This window comes from Panthera pardus, unplaced genomic scaffold (genome assembly GCF_024362965.1).
Source record: "Panthera pardus isolate Hobbes unplaced genomic scaffold, ASM2436296v1 HiC_scaffold_17, whole genome shotgun sequence".
Lineage (NCBI taxonomy): Eukaryota > Metazoa > Chordata > Mammalia > Carnivora > Felidae > Panthera > Panthera pardus.
The window spans coordinates 87,671,765-87,683,893 of NW_026526732.1; the positions used below are offsets into that span (position 1 = coordinate 87,671,765).

A 12,129-nucleotide genomic window follows, 5' to 3' on the forward strand; every position below is an offset into this window, starting at 1 on the left:
CAAATGAAAGGCTTTAATTTATTAGTTTTTATTATTTTTCCCCACTAACATGTAAGCTTTATAATGGCAGGAATTCTTTTTTTTTTAATCTTTATTTTTTTTGAGAGAGAAAAAGGCAGAGAGAGAGAGAGCACCTGCCACCAGGGGAGAGGCAGAGAGAGAGGGGACAGAGAATCTGAAGTTGGCTCCACGCTGACAGCAGAGAGCCCAATGCAGGGCCCAAACTCATGAACCACGAGATCATGACCTGAACAAAAGTTGGACGTGTTACTGACTGAGCTACCCAGGTGTCCCTAAGCCACCCAGACACCCCTAAAGGCAGGATTTCTGACTACTCTGTTCACAGCTGTCTCCCCACTGCCTGACACCCAGTAGGCACTCAATTTAATATTTAACAAAGATTTAATAAATTAACATGGACTCTTCCATAAATATTAAATGTAACTATTTTTCTATTTAAACCCAACCAACTTGAAGAAAGGAATTATTACACTGATATAAGGAAAACAAGAGACATGCATGAATAAACTTTTATGATAAAATTCCTTTACTAGCATATGTTCTAGGTCTGTTTGTAACTTCTTTCACTCTTCCTCTCGTATTCTGCTGTTTTTTGTTCTATTGTTACTGTCTCATTTTTCTCAAATCCATGTCTTTTTATTGATTATTCTCTAAGTAGAAATATATAATACATGTACAGGTATAGACAGAGTGATGCTGATAAATCTGATTTTCATTCCCCCTCAAAAAAGGAGTAAACAATTATTTTTATGTTTAAGTATTGGTAGAAGAAAAATTTCAAAGAAGGACTAAAGGAAAAGGAGAATAGGCAAAAAGAGAAGGACAAGAAAAACTCAGAGGACTCTCACAGTCAAAGGGGATCTGTGTGATTCTCTTCTCATAAACTCATAAACTTCCCTTTTCCCATTACAGGGAGCAACTGCCACATAAGTATAGCCAATTCTTGCTGGCCAAGAGATGTCAGCAGTTCTAAGTTTTCAAGGAGAAATTGGAAAAACTTTTTTTCTAAAGATGAAATCTACTAAACTTCAGATGTTGCCAAACAGCTAAAAAATAAACTAAAACAAACAAACAATACCTATGTAGTTCAAATCAAATTCATCTACAGGGCAAATGCATTTAGAGTTTGCAATCTCTCACTAACACAGATTCTTAGGCATTCTGCTCCTCAGGAAAAGGATCTTTCATGAAACAGAAAAATCCTGGTCTGTCCTCTCTTAAGAATGAAAGAAGGTGAAGAAAGAACATCTTTCCTTTTACCCAGATGATGTCTGGGAACTCTGCTCCACAGTCAGTTTGCTGGCTTAGAATCTGTCACTTTAATCTGAGCACTTGGAGCTATGGGGATGAGCTGATTTACCTGAGACTAAATTGTTCTTTCTGTTTCCTGGACCTGGCAAAGTAGCTAAACAGAATAATTTGAGAGGTCTGTTGAAGTAGGATTCCTTCCTGGGCCATTACCTAGGTCCCTAAGAGAATTTAGCTGACTAAACTACAAACTCCAATCCAAAGAAGGCACCGGGGACCTCAAACAGAAACTGACTCTAATACTAAATGGGAAATTTATACTGAAAGGCTCTTATACTGACAGGGAGAACAATCTGACAATTACCTTATAATACCTCAGGAAAAGATAGCTTACTTCCAAAGAAACAAAGTCACCTGTTAACCTGCAAGAGAAGTTCTTGGCCCTCTAGAGCTGCTCTGTCCAACACAGTGGCCCCTAGACACACCTGGCTATTGAACAATTAAAATGTGACTACGGTGACCGAAGAACTGAATTTTTAATTTTAAAGTAATTTAAATTTTATTTATTTTTTTTAGTAATTTAAATTTTAATCCAAACACTAACACAGTATAAATTTTTCCACTGAACATAACTTTATCATTTTGATAGAGGACTATGTTTTATTTTAACTGTTAAAAATGTAGTACACTACTTGATATGCTCTAAGCATAAAGTACACACTAGATTTCGAAGACTTAGTACAGAAAAAGAACATAAATATCTCATTAATATGTTTATATATTTATCACATCTTGAAATAATATTTTAGATATGTTGGGTTAAATAAAATATATTATAAAAATTAATTTTCCCAGCTTATTTTATTTTTTAAAATGTAGCTACTAGAAAGTTTTAAATTACATATACAAAGGTCTATTGAATATGTTAGTCTAGGAATACCAAGCCATCTCTTTAACTGATGGAATGTGTAGTAACTGCCCCAGAAATAGCACTAGGTGCATAAAAACCATGCATATTTTCTAAGACTATAGAGATGTTCACTCCCATCAGATCAGCTGAGAGACCTCCAATATCCACAAAGGGGAGTCCAGATATGGATATCTAGAAAAATGTGGGAGATGCTCATACATCATCTATACTAATCCTAAAGCAAAAGCTAACCACTAACCATTTTGAACACAGTCTGATTTCATAAGCATTATCAGAAGTCTATAAGGATGTGGAAATATCTGAAACTAAGAGGCACAGCTTAGAGGTTCCTTAAGATGAACTGGAGACCACAAGGGATGACCAGATCCTCTCAAAGAAATAAAAAAACAAACAGACTTGACTCAAACTGCAGACCCAAAATATATGCCCTAAAGATGGATGTTCTTTCTCCTAAGGAAGAGAGTAAAGGAGTTGAAAAATTAGAACTCTGAGACACTCCCTTTGCCAACGCAAGGAATAAAGGAATCACTTCTATCAATTACAGAGCCAACAACTCCAGCTTCCAGATTCTATCCCCAAGTTAGCAGCCATGGCACAAATGGGTTCAGCGATGACAGGCTGAATAATGATGCCTAATCTTAGGTAGAAGATACTAAAGACACAACATAAGGCAAAAATCACTTATGGGCCAACTTACTCTTAAAATTCCCCTAGAAAGGCTCCACGTTGACAATCAATATACCATTTACCAGTGAGTAAAACACGTTTCACTTTGTTTTCCAGCTTTAGGAGAAAATTCACTGTTTCTTCAGCTGAACACTAAACACAGTAACCTTGCATTTAGGGGCCATATTGTACAAAAAATAAACACATCTTTAAATGTTTATTATATTCAATATAGAGAGAAACTCCAAATATGACAGACATATAGGAACTGATACCAAATGAAGGAACAACACATTCAAGCCCAAATAGATGAGGGGTTTACACTTTGAGAAAGATGTAGGGCCTGAGACTGACATTTGGGATCTGGGACCAACAGAGGAAAGCATCTATACGTACAGTTCAATTCAAATATGTTAAATACGAATATGATGGGAACAAAGAAGGAGGTTAACTCAATCCATTTGTTACTAGCTAGTCAGCTTTGGATTCATTTTCTTGGGCCTTCTCCTAATGAATAAGCAGGAAGCTCAAAATAGGAGCACCTTCAGAAGCCTTCAAAATGCTGTTCTCCTAACTTTGTGAAAAAAGTACTCTTATAACAGTCAAGTGCTACAGCAAACTGAGAAAAGTCTGAAGATGTGTACTTTGGGCGTGGGAGTGTGCTGAGCTGCCACCTTTTCTAAATCTCAGTCACCTAGAGCATTGTAGAACTCCAATCCACATAGGCTCAGGCCCCTACAGTCTTTGAGCTAATCCTGACAAAGTCAGACTACACAACAGCAAACTGAGAACAATCAACCAGTGATATCTGGATTAGTCGTGCATCCCTAACCCTGCCATCTGGTATAATTCTGGCCACCGAAATTGGTTAAGTCTACATTGGTTGGTTCAGTCTAAATATCAGTCTAAATATCTAAACATCTGAATATGTTATTTCTTGATTTACATTTAGTTCTCTTTCTGTTTGGCTGAAGCCCTGACACCCTGCTCAGCTTTGTAAGCTCCCTCTTGCAGGGGCTAAACATGCTAAGTCACTGTATTATATCCTGCTCTAAAATGGCCAAGCCACCTGTCACTTGCCTGACTCTGAAGTTCATACCATTCAGATGGCTTTTAACTCTCTTTTTGCCTTCACAATATTTCACATTCACAACACACTTTCATCAGTAACATCTCTCATTTCAAAAACTGATTCACAGTGAAGATGAGCTTATCTACTAAGGAAGATGTAAATTAAGGAAGATCACTGGTCTAGAAACTTTTGCTGCTAGTGATTACTCATCACAATGAATTCCTGAGAGTCAGCCATATGCTATACTGCCCAAATTACATAAATATTTAAGAAGAGAAAAGAGTACTAAATTCTTCTCTTTTAGAGACAGGGGAAGAGGAGACCTTCCAAAGGGAAAATAATGAGAACAGCTTGATAGACAAAGTATATTTGAAATAGCTGTATGTTTCTCTACTGATATCAGATATAAACCCAACAGCACTATCAAATTGAAACCAAATACAAACATTCAGAACTTTTTGGAGTACCTACTATTATACCAGTAACTTTAACTATGTGATTTCATTTAATTCTCATAAAAATCTGAAAAGAGCTATCATTACTCCACTTTACAGGTAAGGGAACTAAAGAGCAAAACGTGTATATAACTTATCCAAGATTACAGTTAAGAAATAATGGAAAAACGACAAAACCTTCAAATGTGCCAAAATACATGGCCTAAATTTAAACTTACATAATTGTAAAGTCCACACCTGACCTGTTTTGGTAATAGATTGAATAATCGTCAAGCCATGAGATAAATATGCCCCCACTAAAAGAAAAACTGAAATCAGAATGCAGAATTAATGAAAAAAATAATCCTTGATAAATTAACCACATTTATTTTTCCATGTAATTAGCATTTTTCTCTAATTATGAAATCTTCAAATGTCTCACATCCCACGCCTAGAAACACAAAATCTGAAGTTGTAAAGGCACTGTTATCTTCTAATTTCTTTAAAATTTGGTTTTGAACAGTTATTATCTAATAAAAGAGAAATACATGATTACTAATCTTAGAACTGGCACTTAGATTAAGAAGAAAGCATTCTCAAAACAAAATACTGTTCACTTTGGCGGTGCGTGGGTGGCTTAGTAGGTTAAGTATCTGAGTCTAAATTTCAGCTCAGGTCATGATCACCATTCGTGAGACTGAGCCCCATGTCAGGCTCTGTGCTGACAGTGCAGAGCCTGCTTAGGATTCTCTTTCTCTCTCTCTCTCTTTCTGCCCCTCCCCCAGCTCATGCACATGCTCTCTCTCTCAATCAAAATAAATAAATAAGCATTAAAAAAAAAACATTCTTCACTTTGGATAACTGTATTAATGTGATAGAAAATCCATACAAAGAATTTTTTTTAAACACTGAAAGAATGTTGGTAACTTCTGAGAGTATTCCCATGGTTGACTTACTAAATGAGAATGACATAAACAGACAAATAACTTCTATTGCTCATTATGGGACACTTAATGAAAGCTACCTCTGACATTATATCAACAATGAGAAAACAGATTTAATTTATTAAACCCAGCTCACATAAACTTTTCAGGGACACATCAATGACATAAAACAAATCTGCCAGTAACTTAATACAGAATTCCTTTGAATGTAGTATGTTATTATTTACTTAAAAAAAAACAAGAATAGCCCAAATGACCAAAAACTAGTTACCTCTTTTAACATGAAGAGAAATTCACAAAGAACCACAGCCATTATCTACTACCTAGTTCAGGGAGCTGCCCAGCATCCCTTAAAATATTTCATCATATTGGTTATCTCAACAGACAACAAAGCTCAGAACCAGAACAAAATAAGTATAATGCTCTCTTCGAAAAATATTATTTTTTAAAAAAAATTTTGGGGACGCCTGGGTGGTTCAGTCAGTTAAGTGTATGACTTTGGCTTAGGTCATGATCTCATGGTCCATGAGTTCAAGTCCCACATTGGGTTCTGTGCTGACAGCTCAGAGCCTGGAGCCTGCTTCAGATTCTGTGCCTCCCTCTCTGTTCCTCCCCCACATGTGCTCTGTCTGTCTCTCAAAAATGAATAACTATAAAAAACAATTAAAAAAAAATTTTTAAATATTTATTTATTTTGAGAGACAGAGTGTGAATGGGGGAGGGGAAGAGAGACAGGGAGACACCAAATCCAAAGCAGGCTCCAGGCTCCTAGCACAGAGCCTGACACAGGGCTCAAATTCATGAATGGTGAGATCATGACCTGAGCTGAAGTTGGATGCTTAACCTACTGAGCCACCCAGGAACCCCTCTGAAAAATATTCTAAGAAACAAACAATGCTTTCATAAAAGTCTATGCTTTCTTGCTTTCTTTAGTCTAGCAGTAACTTTGATGTCAGAGAGATGTGGATTCTAATCCAGACTTACTAAATCTTACTTTACTCAAATGGGGAAATATTTGTAACTTCTAGGTCAAAAGGTAAGAATTAAAAAGATTTTATACACACACACACACACAAAGCCATAAGCATGGTACTTGGTACATGGTGCTCAATAAATAGCTGATACTATGATTTTATTTTATGTCAACTTTTTTTCCTTTTTTTATTAGGTTTTTATTTTAATTCCAGTATAGTTAAAATACAGTATTATATCAGCTTTAGGTGTACAATAAAGTGATTCAACAATTCCTTACATCTCACTATGTTAATTTTTTTTAAGTAGGCTTCATGTCCAGCACATAGCCCAAAATGCGGGACTTGAATTCATGACCCTGAGATCAAGACTTGTGCTGAGATCTAGAGTCAGATGCTTAACTGATAAGGTGCCCCTTATCTCAATTTTTAAAATAAGATTTCATTTAGAGAAACAATGTAACTCAACTAAATAGGTTTTTATTACCAGTTTCAATTTCGTGGTTTAAAAATATTGTGATTTAGGAGGTGCCTAGGTGGCTCAGTAGGTTAAGCGATCGGCTCTTGGTTTCAGCTTAGGTATGATCTTGCAGTTTGTGAGATAGAGCCCCATGTCGGGCTCTGCTCTGACTGCATACAGCCTGCTTAGGATTCCCTCTCTCCCTCTCTCTCTACCCCTCCCCTGCTTGTGCTTGCACTCTCTCTCTCAAAATAAATAAACTTAAAAATATATATTGTCTTTTACAGGCCATCAGACCTTAAAGGGAAAAGAGTTGGCTTCCACTAAGATCTTAGGTGTTGAGAAAAACCAGGGGAAAAAAGAAGGAAACGTGACTATTACAACTCTCTATTCAAAAATTTTTTCTACTGATTTCACTCCCTAAAGACATTTCTTTGGTTCCCCCTAACTGGAGGGCTATTTCAGAACTCTTCTACAAAACTAGGGCCCTTGGCAAGCATTATATTATATAATTATCATACTTTGAAATAAAATTACTAATTTTATAGGACTAGTGACACCTATACTCTAATCTTACCCTCCTGAGGAAAAGAATGAATTTTCAGTAAGCCTGAGGACAAATAAGGGTGGTTTTAACATATGGGGTCCTCAATTCCAGAAGACAAAGGTGATGGCAAAGGAAATATAGGCTTCTAAGGTCTGAAACTGTGACTGTCAATAAGCCCTGACCTTGCTGTTTAGACATTTACAGTGAGCAGTACTTCCAGTTGCAGGCCATGACTTACTGGCAACTTGAAGACATCAAGCAGCAGATGTCAGAGATACCAATGACCTAAAAACAATCTTGAATGAAGCAGCTGCATCCCATAAGACAACTTCAAGGGGATTTCAAAAAGGAATACTTCTATTTTTGATTATATTAAGAACTGTAGCAAAAGGACATTTCATAAAACTTGACAGAAATGTTCCAAAATACTATTAATTATAGACTTCTATATTGATAATATAATGTAGAAATACTTTCTGTATTATGGATGGTGTAAAGAGACTTAATCCTATAAAAGGAAATATGCTATATTTTCTCAGGATATTATTTTGGTTGAGAGATAGCTCATAAAGATTATTTCATCAAAATAAGAAGGCGTTATTCAAGCAGGAGAGACCTGGTATAATCTGGGATAATATGCCTGGCATCTCCATATTCCTGTTAAGAAAAAAGAGGCTAATTTTTAGTAAATTTAGCACATTACTGATAACTAAGCATGCACTTATTAAAAAATGCTTATCTTTAAAAATAAAATGGTGAAACCCATTATGGAGCTGTTTCACTCTTCCTTCTGAAAAATCTAGACCTAACAACCAGTGCTTTGTAACTTTTCTAAAAAATCATTGAGTTCTTTAAGCTTTTATTTTTGTATCACCATTCTGCTTATTCTTATTCATTTCCAGACTTTCTTCCTGACAAACAACTCAAGGAAAAGAAAAATAAAAACACATTCCTCGAGGTGCCTGGGTGGCTCGGTCGGTTGAGCATCCAACTTCGGCTCAGGTCATGACCTCACAGTTCATGAGTTCGAGCCCTGCATCAGGCTCTGTGCTGACAGCTCAGAGCCTAGAGCCTGCTTCCTATTCTGTGTCTCCCTCTCTCTCTATCCCTCCCCCACTCATGCTCTGTGTGTCTTTCTCTCTCTCTCAAAAATAAAGACATTAAAAAATTAAAAAAAACACATTCCTCATTTCAAATCTATGTGCACCCACCTCTAGCCATTCACTTAAATACACACAGATACATACCACAACATTCACTTTTAAGCAGTTTTTCCTCAATACCCAGAATCAAAGTGAAGGAAATTCTTGCCCTTTCTAATTCCTAAACAACCCCCACTGTCAAGGGTGTATTTCTACAATAAACAAAACTAAAATATAAGACAACAGAAAATTATGTAGGTAACCAAAGTTACATGAATAACTCCTACATTTTTCAGTGTCAAATCCTGACAAAGGGCATTTTAATTCTATATACTGAATGCAACAGTATCTGTTTCATTGTAATATGAACATTAGTATAAGCTAGTATATAGTTCACCAGCACTCTACTAGATTTTTCACAGAGGTCTAAAATTAAATTAAAAAATTGAAGTTCCAATTTGATCTGGAATTTAAGCATTCAATTATTCTCTTACACAGTCTAAAAGAGATGGAAATAAAGTATTTATATAGCAAGTTTTGCCTGTGGTGGCCCTAAGTATCTTTAAATAAGGCTTTCTTTGCCACTGAAAGATCACTGAGTGGCCACCTTTTTTACCCACTTATTACAGGTAGAAACACCTACCTATAGAGGTTAAGTGGCTTCTACAAATTAATGTCATGAGTCATCATAATAGTTTAGATCTTCTTAATGTTTATTTACTTTTGAGAGAGACAGAGAGAGAGAGAGAGAGAGAGAGAGCAAGCACGCAACTGGGGGACAGACAGAGAGAGGGAGACACCGAATCTGAAACATGCTCCAGGCTCTGAGCTGTCAGCACAGAGCCCGACCTGGGGCTGGAACTCATGAACTGTGAAATCATGACCTGAGCTGAAGTTAGGCACTTAACCGACTGAGCCACCAGATGCCCCTAGTTTAGATCTTCTGACTTCAAGTCCTGTGCCTGTTGTCCACCATAATTTTTTTTTAATTTCTAAGAGCACAGAATCAACACACTAAAAAAAAAAAACAAAAAAAACCAAAAACCAACAAGAATTTGTAGGCATTTACTTTTTTCATGAATTGCTACCTAAAAATAAAAAAGATTTGTCTTTGAAAGATGGAAAGCTTCCTTCAGAAGCAGCAGTTATCTCTATTTGCATTGGAAAAATCACTTTAAAAAAGTCTTAAAAGTTGAGGAGTTCATCACCTCTTACCACACACAATAATTGCTGGTTCTTCCAACAGAGGTGTGGCTTAATGACACTGGATCCTAAATTGTATTTCCCTCCACTTTTATTTCTAGTATCACTTTGAATAAGAAACTACATTTTTTTGCCTTGGTGTCTCCCTTCTGTACAACAGAAACAGAAAAATTTAAGTCCTACCTGACATAGACAATGTAAGGAAGAATTTACTGTTTGTGGACTGCTTTGAGATTCCAGAATGAAATACATAATCCAGTTGATCTTCAATCCTAGAATAAAGGCAAACTTCACTGAAAGTAACTGCTTCAGCAGATGCCTTCAAAATAAAATACTACACCATTACTTAAACAGAGCGGTTTTATGTAAATTAAATGGTGGGGGCTCCAACACTGGTTAGAAAGGTCTTTTGCCCAATTCAAAAATTTAATACTTCTATTCTCACATATTTTTCATTCAGTAGGCACATTACACCTATTCTTAAATTAGTAGAAATTATATGCATTTATTAAAGAGAAGAGAGACCCTCAAGAAAATGATGCAATCAGTTGCAATAGTAAATATATAAAATAGCAAATTAACGAATTCTCTAAAATAAAATTTGTTAAATTTCATTTAAAGTCAGCTCTTGGACAACTGTATTTACTGAAGGGCAACAAAATTTCCAAATTTTAACCTTATGTTTGTAGATCAGCCTTTAACAAATCTTAACCCTTTATACTTTCATCAAGTCTATATTAAACTTACTTCTTCTGACATATAAACGTAATTCTTAGAAATTAAAGGTTCAATCAGTAAATATAAGACGTTTATTGCTACTGTCACTCTTTTGATGATATTCCCAGTGAGGGAAGAAAAGAGATAAAAGAGATTTTATTAAATTGGAAGCTGAATTAAGAATACTGAGAGGATACCTAGCTTAGGTAGAAAGCACAAGAGACAACTAACTCTTCAGAGATATAATGAAAAGTAAAACAGACTGAAGAGGCTATGAAAAAGCAAAAAACAAAAACAAAACAAAACCTCAAAACACCAAAAGCAGTTTGAGAGAGCGAGAGCGAGAGAGAGAGAGAGAGAGAGAAACACCCAAGATTAGATAACAGAAATAAAGGAATAAAGGAAAAGGACGGGAGGACGCGAGCCATCAGACGGAAACCGATGAAACAGGGTACCAAAAAGAGCTAAAGATTATGGGAGTAAGGGCCTGCGAAGGTAAGGTGGGGCACCGAAGGAACTCCAGCGCAAAACGACATTAAAGCAAACACACAATCGTAAACTCACAAAAGAGAACGAAGATGTGCCGACAGGAGAAAAATGAGAAGAGAGCCAAGGAAGAAATCATAGAGGCAAACTTGGTCGGTGAGGGTAAGAAGAGTCAAGAAGAAGAGCCAGACTAGGGATGCACAGCGAGATGGAAGCAATCGAGGGGAGCAAAAGGATACACTGCCTCAACGGAGACCAGCCGAGCGAAAGGGCACGTGGGAGGAGGGGATGAAAGAGCAGAACTACGAAAGAGGGGTAAAGGGAGGACAGAGCGGCGAGGATGGAGCAGACGGCGAAGGGCAGGCGAGGTCTGGGAACTGGAGTGAGGTTCAGGAAGAGCCGGCCGAAGAACATGCCGCAGGGGCAGGGGCGGCAGGGAGCACCCGGTGAGCGCCGTGGCTCCTCGCCACCCGGAGGGCACTCTGCACAGCCGTCCCCACCGACCTTCAGCGGGCCCAGGGCTGGGCTCCGACCGGCAGCCGCCGGACGAGGGGCCGCAGCGGGCGAGCGGGGACAAGGAGAAGGAGGCCGCTTCCTGCCGGGCCCGTGGGAAAGAGGGAGGGAGGGGTCCTGGGTGTAGGGAACCCGGGGAGACGGTGAAGACAGAGGCTTACCTTTCGCCGGGTTCGGCCTCCTCCACTGCCTGTCGGACGGAGGAACTCGTTGTCCTGCTGGAAAAAGACGGCCCTACCCGGGTCAGCACCATCCCGCCCCGGGCCCCCTCACATCGCCGCAGTAACCGCAACCACCGCAGCGAAGGAGCCGGTTCGTCACCGCCGCTCGGCTACCGGCCCACCACGGCCAGTGAGCATGCGCAGTCGCCCCAGTCTCGAGGGATTCCCGGCCAGCCAGAGCTACCTGCGATCAACAGGTCTCCGGCCCTGCGGCCCCGCCCCCGGCCTTCTCTCGCCTCCCCGTTCCTCCCTGGTGCCTCCCCTCTCTGAGGCTAGGCCCCGCCCCTTGCAAACACTTAGCCCCGCCCCTCTCCCGCGTCCCAAGCCTCTCAAGCGCCAGTGCCAACAGATTTCGGGATTTATCCACTCTATTCGGCTCTCTATCCCAAGCTCTCGCGAGAACGGGAGTTTTGCGTCAATAAAATGCGCGAACGCCTGTGGTAGTGTCTGACTAGGGGTTTAAAGAAACAAGGCGAGAGTCTGTGTTTCATGCTGAAGAAGAGGGTATAGGAGGATCGCAAAAGGAGGGAGTGCTAAGACTTCAGCTCTATTT

General features: G+C 38.7%; 1 protein-coding gene across 11 annotated transcripts in view; it reads right to left on the reverse strand.

Annotated features, from left to right (window-relative positions):
- Window positions 1-11,798, reverse strand: part of FAM135A (family with sequence similarity 135 member A) — a 120,474-nt gene extending 108,676 nt beyond the window's left edge. For 5 of the 11 annotated variants that reach the window (XM_053904762.1, XM_053904763.1, XM_019417664.2 and 2 more), the window contains exons 1-2: window positions 11,517-11,798; window positions 9,823-9,911 (exon numbers count right to left, since the gene is read on the reverse strand). The gene's annotated coding sequence lies outside the window, so the exon portion shown is untranslated. The remainder of the gene's footprint in view (window positions 1-9,822; window positions 9,912-11,516) is intronic. The other 6 variants (XM_019417667.2, XM_019417668.2, XM_019417674.2 and 3 more) reach the window with 4 other exon arrangements.
- Window positions 11,799-12,129: the final 331 nt, after the last annotated feature.